The following is a 14,195-nucleotide window of genomic DNA, read 5'->3' as shown; positions in this document are numbered from 1 at the left end:
GGCCATACCAATGCTCATAGATAACAAGTGCTTGTCCACAGTAGGGATTGTAGTGCATTCATATTATATCCTGGGTGTTGCCCATTGTTGAGTGACTTTTGTGATAATAGTCCTAACATGTCAAGCTGCAAGTGGTCTGAGAAGACAAACAGGTGACAGATATTAGTTTCAGTGGTCATATGTATGTGAAGTTTGCCAGTTGGTTTGGAATGGCATGAAAATAACATGAAAAAATCAGCAGAGGTGAAGCACCACTAATAGCTCTGACAGGGAGCAAATGTTTGCCATAGTCCATATCCTAGAATAGATTGAGGGCAGTGCCATATGTAATGTGGGCTCATCCATCAGGGGACAAATAGATTAAATTTTAGCAATAGTCCCAATCCTGCATTCAATAAATATAGGCTTAAGATTTGAAACATGGAGTCTTTTACTTTGTACCCAGGATATAACAGTGTATGTTTCCCTATATTCAGTGTCAGGACTGGCCCAGGCAGCAGTTGCAGCAGTCTGGATGATACAGATGATACAGAAAAATCTGTATCAGATTTTTTCCAGTTGGTTTCATCAGCAACTCTTACCATGGGCATCTATATGTGAATGACCTAGACGGTTTGATTTGAACCTCAAGAAAAATGGAATTGAAATTAATTTAGAAGCTAATATTACATGGATGACTCTTAAAACCAAGAGATTAAATACTTTCATATATGTAGAGGGTAAAAATACACAAGAAAAGCACCCAAATCTAAAACTTTATAGTAAAACTGAATGACCAAAATGTTTCTTCATGTTATGTTTTACTCTTTTCTCCCTTCCTCTCAGTTTGACTACTAAATGATTTTTCGTATTTCAAGTTAAAAATAAAACCTTTCTCTAAAGTTATCAGAGTCTTAGTTACTAAAATCTTGTCTAATGTTCTTTTTCTAAGAATTTTTCTATGTTTATTCACTAACAAACTGTAACCCATATGCAGATTTAAAAGTTCAGTTTCTGCTGCAATAATCAATATATATTTATATCCCTATAGACTTTCTTTAAAGTATCATTCTTGAGGATTTTTAGTTCTCTAGATGGCATATCTACTGACCATATCTTTAATAAATCTATATACAGGAAAATCATTTGAATTATATTGTCTGAAAACAAAGTCAGTAAAGCAATTGTTTGCTGAATCATTTGGTACTTTTGAAGAGAAGTGATTTTATTTATTTTAATATATTAGAACTGCTTTAGGGTTTGACTACATAGGCATATAATATATGCCATTTTGAAGAATTATTACTATAAACTCAAACCTCCTAAAATTGATATGTTGAAACCTAATTCCCAATATGATGGAATTTTTAAGTTGCCCTTTGGGAAGTGATTAGGTCATGAGAGTAGAGCCCTCATAAATGGAGTCAGTATTCTTATAAAAGAGATTAAGGTAGTTCCTGCTACCTCTACTACGTGAGATTACAGTGAAAAATGGGCATATGTGAACTAAAAGTAGATTCTCACCACACACTAAATCTGCTTCTGGGACATCCCAGCCACAGAACTATGACAAAATTATATTTTTTTGTTTATAAGCCCACAATTTATGGGATTCTGTTATAACAGCCTGAACAGACAAGGACAATTACTGTGACCAAAATATGCCCATATATACATCCTAATAGTCAAAAAATAATGTATCTAAAAATTACGTAGAAAAATACATCTGTCAAAGTCAATGCATAATAATAAATATGAATAGTATGTTGAATTTGTGTTCAGTTGCTCAGTTGTGTCCAACTCTTTGTGACCCCTGGACTTAGCCCATTAGGCTCCTGTATCTGTGTTGAATTTATATTATTAAAAATTAAAATATTCTATTTTAATCTGTAATATTCAAATATTATTAGAAGCAAGATTTCTGGAATTAGGGAGCTAGAAACTGGGCAGATACTTTCTCCCAGTTAAGAAGAATAAAACTGGACATATTTTTTTCAGATCAACGATTTTAACACTTTGGAAATCAACTGAAGTCATATAACATTGATAAAACATTCAAGAAAAATACTAAGGCACCTTTAGAAGAATAAGTCTATGACATGTGAGTCTGAGGCTCTTTCATTAGCAGGATGTTTTACCAGGGAGGGACAAGTTTAATAACCCAGCAGTTTTGTTGCCTTAGAGGGAACTTGCTTTGTTGTAAAATCTGGAAAATCTCCAGAATCATCAGAAAATTCCAGGAATCATCAAAAATACCAGACTTTGGTGGCAACAAAATAGGAAAGGTAAAAATTACAGCTAGCCTGGAATTGCTACCTGGTTGTGCAAGCAAACACTGACAGGATAGGCAGAAATATGCCAGGGTATCCAGGGCATATGGCAGCTAGGGTGGGCCTTGATGACCCTTACATATCTCTAGTGATCCTAGAAGCTGTGTGCATGTGCCAACCGCATCCATGGACAGGAAAGAACAGAAAGGCCTAGTATTTGTTTTCTGTTTCTGTTTTAACAAATATAGGTCTCAAACATGGGTCTCAAAATAGTAAAACTGTATTGTCTCACTGGTTCTCAGGTTAGAAGTCCAAAATCTGTCTCCGAGGCTAACGTAGGAGTGTTGCTATGTTAGTTCCTTCTGGAAGTGCCACAGAAAGTCCATGTCTTATTTTTTTTTTTTTACTATGGCTTATCAGCTGCATTTTATTTTTATTTTTTTAATAAATTTATTTATTTTAATTGGAGGTTAATTAAAGTCTATTTCTTAAGTCTTCCAGCTTGTAAATGTTCTGGGCTTCCCTTGCCTCTGTGGAATCACTCTGATTTGTTTCTCCTGTCACATTGCCTTCTCTTTGACTCTGATCATCCTGCCTCCCTCTTCTGAGAATCTATGTGATGACATCAGATCCACCTGGACAATCCAGGATAATCTCCCTATTTCAAGCTTCTTAACTTGTTCACATCTGCAAAGTTCTTTTACCATATACATTAACATATTTACAGATTCTGGGGAATTAGAACATGGACATCTTTGTGTGGATTACTCAGCCTAGCACAGGGTTCTAGCTATTCACATATCCCAGACTGAATGTGAAGTCCATTCATGCAGAGGTTCAGCACAAGAAGTATCTCAGCAAAGAGTAAAAGTTTGTGCACATTTGTCAGTAGCCTGAACTCCAAATTCATTCCTTAATCCATGAACAGATCTTTCAGAATCTGATGGAAACCGTACTGGCTCACAGTATTTGTATACAATCAGTTTTTGCTTACTACTATGATATTTGCATATCATACAGATATGATATAACTGGCATACAGAGATAATATAACTTTATTAAGAAATAAAAGATGAATGGAAAGGATGGATGGATATAAGAAAGGAAGGAAGGGAGGGAGGAAGGAAGTAATAAAAGAAGGGAGGGAAGGCAACACAAATCAGCAGATGCACACCATAGAGGGAACAGACATTACAGAATTAAATGAGGGGAATCACTACTAAAAAAGCACAAGCACCAAGCAAAAGAAAAAAAAAGAATTTAAAACATCCATATTAGAGAGGAAGAAATAAGCTTATTTGCAGACAGCCTAATCTTGCATGCAGACTATACTAAGAAATCAACCCTCCCACATGAAAAATAAATAAATATTTCTCCATCTATTAGTGTTCTCTTTGATTTCTTTTTTTTATTTTTTTTTCTCTTTGATTTCTTTCACCAGTGTTTTATAGTTTTCTATATGTAGGTCTTTAGTTTCTTTAGGTAGATATATTCCTAAGTATTTTATTCTTTCCATTGCAATGGTGAATGGAATTGTTTCCTTAATTTCTCTGCCTTATGATCCAGCAATCCCACTGCTGGGCATACACACTGAGGAAACCAGGAGGGAAAGAGATATGTGTACCCCAATGTTCATCGCAGCACTGTTTATAATAGCCAGGACATGGAAGCAACCTAGATGCCCATCAGCAGATGAATGGATAAGAAAGCTGTGGTACATATACACAATGGAGTATTACTCAGCCATTAAAAAGAATTCATTTGAATCCGTTCTAATGAGGTGGATGAAACTGGAACCTATTATACAGAGTGAAGTAAGCCAGAAAGAAAAACACCAATACAGTATACTAACGCATATATATATGGAATTTAGAAAGATGGTAACAATAACCCTGTGTATGAGACAGCAAAAGAGACACTGATGTATAGATCAGTCTTGTGGACTCTGTGGGAGAGGGAGAGGGTGGGGAGATTTGGGAGAATGGCATTGAAACATGTGTAATATCATGTATGAGACGAGTCACCAGTCCAGGTTCGATGCACAATGCTGGATGCTTGGGGCTGGTGCACTGGGACGGCCCAGAGGGAGGGTATGGGGAGGGAAGAGGGAGGAGGGTTCAGGATGGGGAGCACGGGTATACCTGTGGCGGATTCATTTCGATGTTGGGCAAAACTAATACAATATTGTAAAGTTTAAAAATAAAATAAAATTTAAAAAAAAGAAAAATAAATAAATAGACCCACTAAAATTAAGAAACAAATTCACTGAGTTTCAGGTTACAAAATCAATATAAAATACCAATTGCATTATCATATACTAGGACTGAACAGTTATTAGGGAACCAAGGTGGCTGCTGCTGCTACTTGCCCTCAAATCAGTACCTAAGCGAGAGAGAGGCAAATGTTGGTAGAAAGGAAAGTTGCTTGTAATCAGAATGCTAGCACTCTGTGGAAATGGTGGACTCAGTGTCACCCAAAAGACATTTTCAAAGATTCTGCTTGGCCATGAAGATTTTTTAAGGGAACAAATGGATTAGATAGAGGGTCAGAATTTGCCATCTCCACTGTATGTAGGCTTGTCAATTTCTTGTGATCTTTCATTAGATTCTATTTTGTTCATGCAATTTATTTGTGAGATTGCTGAAGGAAAAACTAGGGAAGAGATCTGGTCATCAGTTAATTACTTATTCTTCATTTCTCATATTTTGGTCTACAGAAAGAACCAAGAGGTTAGGCAAGGTATTGTGTGATTAAAAGACTTGAAAGGTGTGCTAGAGCCAAAGATGAGTAGTGCATGGTGGTGCCTGATTTAAGGTTAGTGACAAGACAAAAAGAACTGCAAAGAGCTCTTTCCTGCAGCTCTTTTCTAACCCTAACCCTAACCCTAATTTTAGAATTCAAAATTCTAAAGCTGCTTACACAATAAAAAAATACATTAAAAAGAAACTTTTCAGTGCACAATGGCATCCAAAAATAAAATACTGAGAAAACTTTAACAAAGATGAGCAAGTCCCATAGTGACTCCCAAGGCATTTATGAAAGAAATTTAGGAAGATCTAAATCAGGTTTAAGAAAATGTTTTCTTGAGGTCCTGATATAAACCAAACAAGTCATAAAGACTTATCCAGCCAAGAAGCAAAAGTGAGGCTATTACAAATGTAGGTATGTAACCATTTTAAACACTAAATATGCAAAAACACATAACAAAATTGGTAGTAAGCCAGTTTGCCAACCTCTAATCTAAATAAATAGAATAGAGAGACATTGTATACTCAAAGATGAGGACACTTAATATTGCTAAGATGAAACTTTCCCCTGAATTGATAGTCTACACAATCCCTATTAAAATTTCAGCTGAGTTATTTTTTGCAGAAAACTATAATTTGATCTTGAAATGATGGCCAATTGATTTTGACAAAGTTACTGAGGCAGTTCAATGTGGGAAAGACAGTTATTTCACAAATGATATGAGCCATTTTGTGACTCAGTTGTACATAATATATGTAAAAAAGTAATTGCATTAATAAAATATAATTTCAACTTCTACCTCACACCATATATAAATATTAACTATAAATGAATCATCCTAAATATAAAGGCTGTAACTTTAGAAAGTCTAGAATAAATCATGGGAAGAAATCTTTGTAACTTGGGTTGAGCAATGTTTAACTCATAAGAGTAATTTTGATCAATTGTTGTCACCTAAATTAAAAAATATATATATGCCTTAATTGACAAATTAGAGCAATAAGACAAGTCAGTGACCTGATAGTTGTGTATCTGTTAAAGGACTGTATCTAAAGCATTTAAAGAATTCATACAACTCAAATCCTAAAAAGAACAGATCAAATAAAAATTTGCAAGATATTTGAATTGATATTTCACCTTAGACATTTGAATGACTAATAAGCACATTAAGGCTTCCCTTGTAGCTCAGTTGGTAAAGAATTTGCCTGCAATGCAGGAGACCTGTGTTTGATTCCTGGGTCAGGAAGATCTCCTGAAGAAGGAAATGGCAACACACTCCAGTATTCTTCCCTAGAGAATCCTATGAACAAAGGAGCCTGGCAGGCTTCAAGCCATGGGGTTGCAACAGTCAGACACGACTTAGCAACTAAACCACCACCAATAAGCATATACAAAGAAGCTCAGCATTTTTAGTAATTAAATTATTACAACTTAAAGCCCTAGTGAGATGCCACTTCACTCTCTCTAGAATGGCAATATTGTAAAACAGATAATAATGAGTATTGTCCAGGATGTGAAGAAACTGGAACCCTCATAGAATGATGAAAGAAATGTAAAATGATATCACCTCTGGGAAATATTTTGGCAGTTTCTTAAAAAGTTATATACAAACTCATCCTAAGATCCAGTTATTCCACTCCTAGAAATCTACCTATGAGAAGTGAAAACTCATATGCACACAAAGAGTTGTATGCTAACTTAACTGACGTGATATTCATAATAACTAATATTTTAAAATAATCTAAAATGTCTACTTAATGGTGAATGGATAAATGAAAGATGGTGTATACCTAAACGGTAATAGTATTCAGCAATATTAAAGTTTTTTTAAGTATTGAAAGAAACTGCAAAATGGATGAATCTCAAAAATGTTATGCTAACTGAAAAGTGCTAGACACACAAAAAAACTATATATTATATGCTTCCATACATATGATGTATCCTGAAAAGTCAACTTTATATAGACTGTTGCTAGGAATGGGGATTTTACAGCAAAAGTAAATACAAATTCATTTTGGACAGATTTAATATTCTAATAATGTGCTGTGATGAGGGCTGCACAATTCCATGCATAATTCACAATCATTGAATGTTATGCTATGTTAATTATGCCTACATAAATGTTTTAAAACCATGAGATTAACAAATTTGTAGACAAATGGAAAATCCCATAGACGGAGGAGCCTGGTAGGCCACAGTCCGTGGGGTCGCAAAGAGTTCAGACATGACTGAGCAACTTCACTCACTCACTCACTATACACTGATGATGGGCTTCCCGGTGGCACTAGTGGTAAAGATCCTGCCTGCCAATGCAGGAGACAGAAGAGATGCAGGTTTGATCCCTAGGTCAGGAAGATCCCCTGGAGGAGGGCATGGCAACCTCCTCCAGTATTCTTGCCAGGAGAATCCCATAGACAGAGTAGTCTGGTGGGCTACAGTCCATGGGGTTGCAGAGTTGGACACAACTGAAGCCACTTAACACAGACATACACTAATAATACAAAGACTGAGAACCCAATAGAAAAAATGAGCATTTCTTAGTAGATTAACTTTTAAAAGGTCTAAAACCTTTGAAAATACTTTTAACTTTCTGAGCAGTTAAGATAAATGCAAATCAAAGCATTAAGTTAACACTATTTTGAAACAAAAAATGTTTAAAGTAATATATAATATTTTGTCTATGCCAGAAAAGGGGTAAATTTTTTGCTCAAGGAAATAGAAATCATGACAGATGCTTGAAAATCTATCCCTATTAAATTTTGAAAATGAAATATACCCTACGATCCCCAAAGTCTTCATCTCTGAAACTTTAACATAGAATTGAAAGCAAAAGCACACAAGAATTATTGGAAACATATTTAATCTAGCTTTGTTCAGAGTAGCAAAAGTAAAGAAAGTAAATTCTGGTCATTAAGAAAATGGTTGCATGAAATTTTGAACGTAGTACTGTGCTGTTATGTGCCTGTTTCTGCTCAAATCCATCCCCTACCCTTTCTCTTGATGTAATCTGTATTACAGAGGATACAACTCAAGCATATTTTCCCAGCACCCACCAAATGGCTTCTGAAAAAATTTTGCAAGTCAGAGCATTTGCAGGAAACTGGAGTGCAGGAGGTGAAGAGACTGGCTTTCTTTCCCCCTCTTTCTGTAGCAGGCTCTGGTTCTAGCAGTGGGGACCTCTCCAGGGTTCCAGCTCTTAACAAAGAGCTTCTGATTCCTGGGCTCCGTTCCTCACCTTCTCTCTCTCTCTCTCTCTTTTTTTTTTTTTTTTTTTGTGATGAAAACATTTAAGGTCTAGTATCTTAGCAACTTTCAAGTATCTAATCAGTTCAGTTCAGTCGCTCAGTCATTTTCGACTCTTTGTGACCCCATGGACTGCAGCAGCTTTGGCCACCTCATGTGAAGAGTTGACTCATTGGAAAAGACTATGATGCTGGGAGGGATTGGGGGCAGGAGGAGAAGGGGACGACAGAGGATGAGATGGCTGGATGGCATCACTGACTCGATGGACGTGAGTCTCTGTGAACTCCGGGAGTTGGTGTTGGACAGGGAAGCCTGGTGTGCTGCAATTCATGGGGTCACAAAGAGTTGGACACGACTGAGCGAATGATCTGATCTGATCTGGACTGCAGCATGCCAGACTTCCCTGTCCATCACAAACTCCTGAAGATTTCCTTAGAGTTGGTGATGCCATCCAACCATCTCATCCTCTGTTGTCCGCTTCTCCTGCCTTCAATCTTTCCCAGCAAGTATGTAATACAATGTTGTTAACTATAATTCAATTAAAAATGGTCAAAGAAACTGAAATGATATTTTTCCAAAGAAGAAATAGAAATAGCTAATGGTAACTTAGAAGAGTTCACTCTTCCAAGCTCATATAGACTAAATGATATTCTAAATCTAATGCCTATGCCTGGCTTGATAAATTTCTGTATCCTTTTTATAAAACAGATATGAGCTTCTTCTTATGAACATTCTTCAAAGACTGCATAAGAAGCAAAGTGAGAAAGAGAAGTCTATTTCCTAAATCAAATGAAAGCACATATAGTGGTTAAGCTTCGGTGCTTTAAACTGTGAATTGTAATGTATGTCTGTTTGAAAAGTCTTGTTTTCCAAAGAAAATCTCTATGTAAGGATCATAATGTTAAATCATAAAAATTTCATGTGCAAAAAAGTTATGCACATAAATGTGTAATCAGAAAAAATATAATAGATAAATTTTAAAACATGAAGAGGAAGCTCCCTGTCTTAACTCTCTTCTTTTGGAATGACATGTAAAAAAAAAAAGAATTATATGATAAATTTAAATACATATTTCAATAAATTAAAATTATACCATATGAATTCACAAGTTGAATTATGAAATATAAAGTAAAAATAGTACATTCTAAAAATTCATGATCTATGAACAATAGATACAATGTGTATGTGTGTTGAGGGGGCAGGTTTTATGATGTCCCTAAGTCTTCTATTTTCAACATTTGTTTAAAAAATGACATCTAACTGTAGCAATTCTTATAAACTCTTCTGATATTATCACTCAGGACTACTCCAGAGATAGTGGGACTAAAGGTATTTTCTAAATAAATAGAAAATGCAAAACAAACTTACAAAGAAAAAGCCTTTATAGAGACACTTTCACTTGAAGAAATCATGCATCATTCAAATGCTGAGACCATAAGAAAAATGTAGGAAATAATGGTGCAGAGTCTGGTGGTAGGCAGATTATATAAGCCATGCCAAGAAGACTGCATATATGATGGGAATTTGTTGGAAGATTTATTTCAAAAAATGATAGGACTGAATCTGTGGCTTATAATGATCACTTTGGAAAAATTAGAGAGGTCTAAATAGAAATTAGTTAGACCAAAACCAAATATCTCTCCATGTGAGAAAAGATAGGGACTAAAGTTAAAGCAATTTCAATGTAAATGGGGAGATGCCAAGAGATTGAGAGAAGTTAAGACCCTCTGATCTTTGTGATGATTGGGTTTAGCAGATTAAAAAGTGTTGAACAAAATTTCACAGTATTTATGAATAGTGAAAATAACTGTGTTAAAAAGCTTAAATGAGGCAAATATATACAAGAAATAAATCTGGGGGAAAATTAATGAATTATAATTAATGGATTGTGGGTATGTGGTCTCAATATGCTATGTTTTACTCATGTAAGTACTAAACCCATATTTCCTTTGCTATGACCTATAAGCAGGTCAAGAAGCAACAGTTAGAACTGGACATGGAATAATGGACTGGTTCCAAATTGGGAAAGGAGCACATCAAGGCTATATATTGTTACCCTGTTTATTTAACTTCTGTGCAGAGAACATCAGGAAGTTCACGGTTCATGTATTGCTGAAGCCTGGCTTTGAGAATTATGAGCATTACTAGCATGTGAGATGAGTGCAACTGTGCGGTAGCTTGAGCATTCTTTGGCATTGCCTTTCTTAGGGATTGGAATGAAAACTGACCTTTTCCAATCCTGTGGCCACCGATGAGTTTTCCAAATCTGCTGGCATATTGAGTGCAGCACTTTCACAGCATCGTCTTTCAGGATTTAAAACAGCTCAACTGGTATTCCATCACCTCCAATATCTTTGATCATAGTGATGCATCCTAAGGCCCACTTGACTTCATATTCCAGGATGTCTGGCTCTAGGTGAGTGATCATACCATCGTGATTATCTGGGTAGTGAATATCTTTTTTATACAGTTCTTCTGTGTATTCTTGCCACCTCTTCTTAATATCTTCTGCTTCTGTTAGGTCCCTACCATCTCTGTCTTTTATTGAGCCCATCTTTGCATGAAATGTTCCCTTGGTATCTCTAATTTTCTTGAAGAGATCTCTAGTCTTTCCCATTCTGTTGTTTTCCTCTATTTCTTTGTACTGATCACTGAGAAAGCCTTTCTTATCTCTCCTTGTTATTCTTTGGAACTCTGCATTCAAATGGGTATATCTTTCCTTTTCTGCTTTGCTTTTCACTTCTCTTCTTTTCACAGCTATTTGTAAGGCCTCCTCAGACAGCCATTTTGCTTTTATGCATTTCTTTTCTTGGGGATGGTCTTGATTCCTGTCTCCTGTACAATGTCATGAACCTCCATCCATAGTTCATCAGGCACTCTATCTATCAAATCTGGTACCTTAAATCTATTTCTAACTTCCACTGTATAAGGGATTTGGTTTAGGTCATACCTGAACGGTCTAGTGCTTTTCTCCACTGTCTTCAATTTAAGTCTGATTTTGGCAATAAGGAGTTCATGATCTGACCCACAATCAGCTCCCAGTCTAATTTTTGCTGACTGTATAGAGCTTCTCAATCTTTGGCTGCAGAGAATATAATCAATCTGATTTTGGTGTCAACCATCTGGTGATATCCATGTGTAGATACTTGTCTTGTGTTGTTGGAAGAGGGTGTTTGCTATGACTAGTGCATTCTCTTGGCAGAACTCTATTAGCCTTTGCCCTGCTTCATTCTGTACTCCAAGGCCAAATTTGCCTGTTACTCCAGGTGTTTCTTGACTTCCTACTTTTGCATTCCAGTCCCCTATAATTAAAAGGATATCTTTTTGAGGTGTTAGTTCTAGAAGTTCTTGTAGGTCTTCATAGAAATGTTCAACCTCAGCTTCTTCATCATTACTGGTCAGGGCATAGACTTGGATTACGGTGATATTGAATGGTTTGCCTTGGAAACGAACAGAGATCATTCTGTCATTTTTGATATTGCATCTAAGTGCTGCATTTCAGACTCTTTTGTTGACTATATTAGATACTCCATTTCTTCTAAGGGATTCCTGCCCATGGTAGTAGATATAATACTCATCTGAGTTAAATTCACCCATTCCAGTCCTTCTTAGTTCACTGATACCTAGAATGTAGGCTTCAGCATTACATGAACTGTGAACTTCCAGATGTTCAAGCTGGTTTTAGAAAAGGCAGAGGAACCAGAGATCAAATTGCCAATATCTGCTGGACATTGAAAAAGCAAGAGAATTCCAGAAAAACATGTATTTCTGCTTTATTGACTATGCCAAAGCCTTTGACTGTGTGGATCACAATAAACTGTGGAAAATTCTGAGAGATGGGAATACCAGACCACCTGACCTGCCTCTTGAGAAATCTGTATGCAGGTCAGGGAGCAACAGTTAGAACTGGAAATAGAACAACAGACTGTTTCCAAATAGGAAAAGGAGTACATCAAGGCTGTATATTGTCACCCTGCTTATTTAACTTATATGCAAAGTACATCATGAGAAATGCTGGGCTGGAGGAAGCACAAGCTAGAATCAAGATTGCCAGGACAAATATCAATGACCTCAGATATGCAGATGACACCACTCTTAGGCAGAAAGTGAAGAAGAACTAAAGAGTCTCTTGAGAAAGTGAAAGAGGAGAGTGAAAAATTTGGCTTAACGCTCAGCATTCAGACTAAGATCATGGCATCTGGTCCCATCACTTCATAGCAAATAGATAGGGAAACAGTGGGAACAGTGGCTGACTTTCTTTTTCTGGGCTCTGAAATCACTGCAGATGGTGAGTGCAGCCATGAAATTAAAAGACGCTTACTGCTTAGAAGGAAAGTTATGGCCAACCTACACAGCATATTCAAAAGCAGAGACATTACTTTGCCAACGAAGGTCTGTCTGGTCAAAGCTAGGGTTTTTCCAGTGGTCATGTATGAATGTGTGAGTTGGACTATAAAGAAAGCTGAGCGCCAAAGAATCGATGCTTTTGAACTGTGGTATTGGAGAAGACTCTGGAGTGTCCCCTGGACTGCAAGGAGATCCAACCAGTCCATTCTAAAGGAGATCAGTCCTGGGTGTTCTTTGGAAAGACTATTGTTGAAGCTGAAACTCCAATACTTTGGCCACCTGATGTGAAGAGCTGACTCATTGAAAAAGACTCTGATGCTCGGAGGGATTGGGGGCAGGAGGAGAAACGGAGGACAGTGGATGAGATGGTTGAGTGGCATCACCGACTTGATGGACATGGGTTTGGTTGAACTCCGGGAGTTGGTGATGGACAGGGTGGCCTGGCATGCTGTGGTTCATAGGGTCGCAAAGAGTCAACACGGCTGAGCGACTGAACTGAACTGAACTGAACTAACATAGTCAAGTGTCAAAATGGACATACTGATTTGCAGGCAATTAAAAAATAGCACTTATGAAAGTGATTCAAGCAACACCAAAATAAATTGATTTTTAAGGAAACCACTCAGAAAAATAATTACCATTTTTATGACTTACTGATGTGCTTTTGCAAAGATACATTTCAAATTACTATATATGAATGTTTATAATTTGGCCTTGTGGCTCTGCTGGTAACGAATCCGCCTACAATTTGGGAGACTTATTTTCGATCCCTGGATTAGAAAGATCCCCTGGCAAATGGAAAGGCTACCCACTCCAGTATTCTGGCCTGGAGAATTCAGGAGAATTCTATATAGTCCATGGGAGTGCAAAGAGTCAGACACAACTGAGCCATTTTTGCTTTCACATACTGATCACATGTTTAACCGTCATAGTTTTTAATAAGTAGAAGGAACTTGCTTTTTTCCCCTATTTTGTTTTATATCTATTGACATACTTCACTCTTAGCTTCTAACTGGTCTTGATTTTACACAGCTGTGAAACTCATTTGAATAAGTTCATTATTTTGCTGCTATAAGAAACAAAATTTAATTTAATTAGCAATCATTGCACCTCCAAATTGAGTTAATTAAAGATCTAATCAAGCCTCTTGGGGATAAGTAGATTGTCAGTTGGGAAAAATCATCTTAAGGCAAAATTCTAAAATCAACAATAAGATTAATAGCTTTTCTAATAAAACTTTGTGTTTCTAGACTCCTCTCAGCTCCATCAGTTCAGTTCAGTTCAGTCGCTCAGTCGTGTCCGAATATTTGAAACCCTATGAATCTCAGCACCCCAGGCCTCCCTGTCCATCACCATCTCCCGGAGTTCACTCAAACTCACGTCCATTGAGTCGGTGATGCCATCTAGCCATCTCATCCTCTGTTGTCCCCTTTTCCTCCTGTCCCCAATCCCTTCAATCATCAGTCTTTTCTAATGAGTAAACTCACCATATGAGGTGGCCAAAGTACTGGATTTTCAGACTTGGCATCATTCCTTCCAAAGAACACCCAGGGCTGATCTCCTTTAGTTCAGTTCAGTTCAGTCTCACAGTCGTGTCCAAATTTTTCC

The sequence above is a fragment of the Bos taurus genome, chromosome 6, assembly GCF_002263795.3.
Source record: "Bos taurus isolate L1 Dominette 01449 registration number 42190680 breed Hereford chromosome 6, ARS-UCD2.0, whole genome shotgun sequence".
Taxonomy (NCBI): Eukaryota; Metazoa; Chordata; class Mammalia; order Artiodactyla; family Bovidae; genus Bos; species Bos taurus.
Note: the sequence above shows the minus strand (reverse complement) of the source record.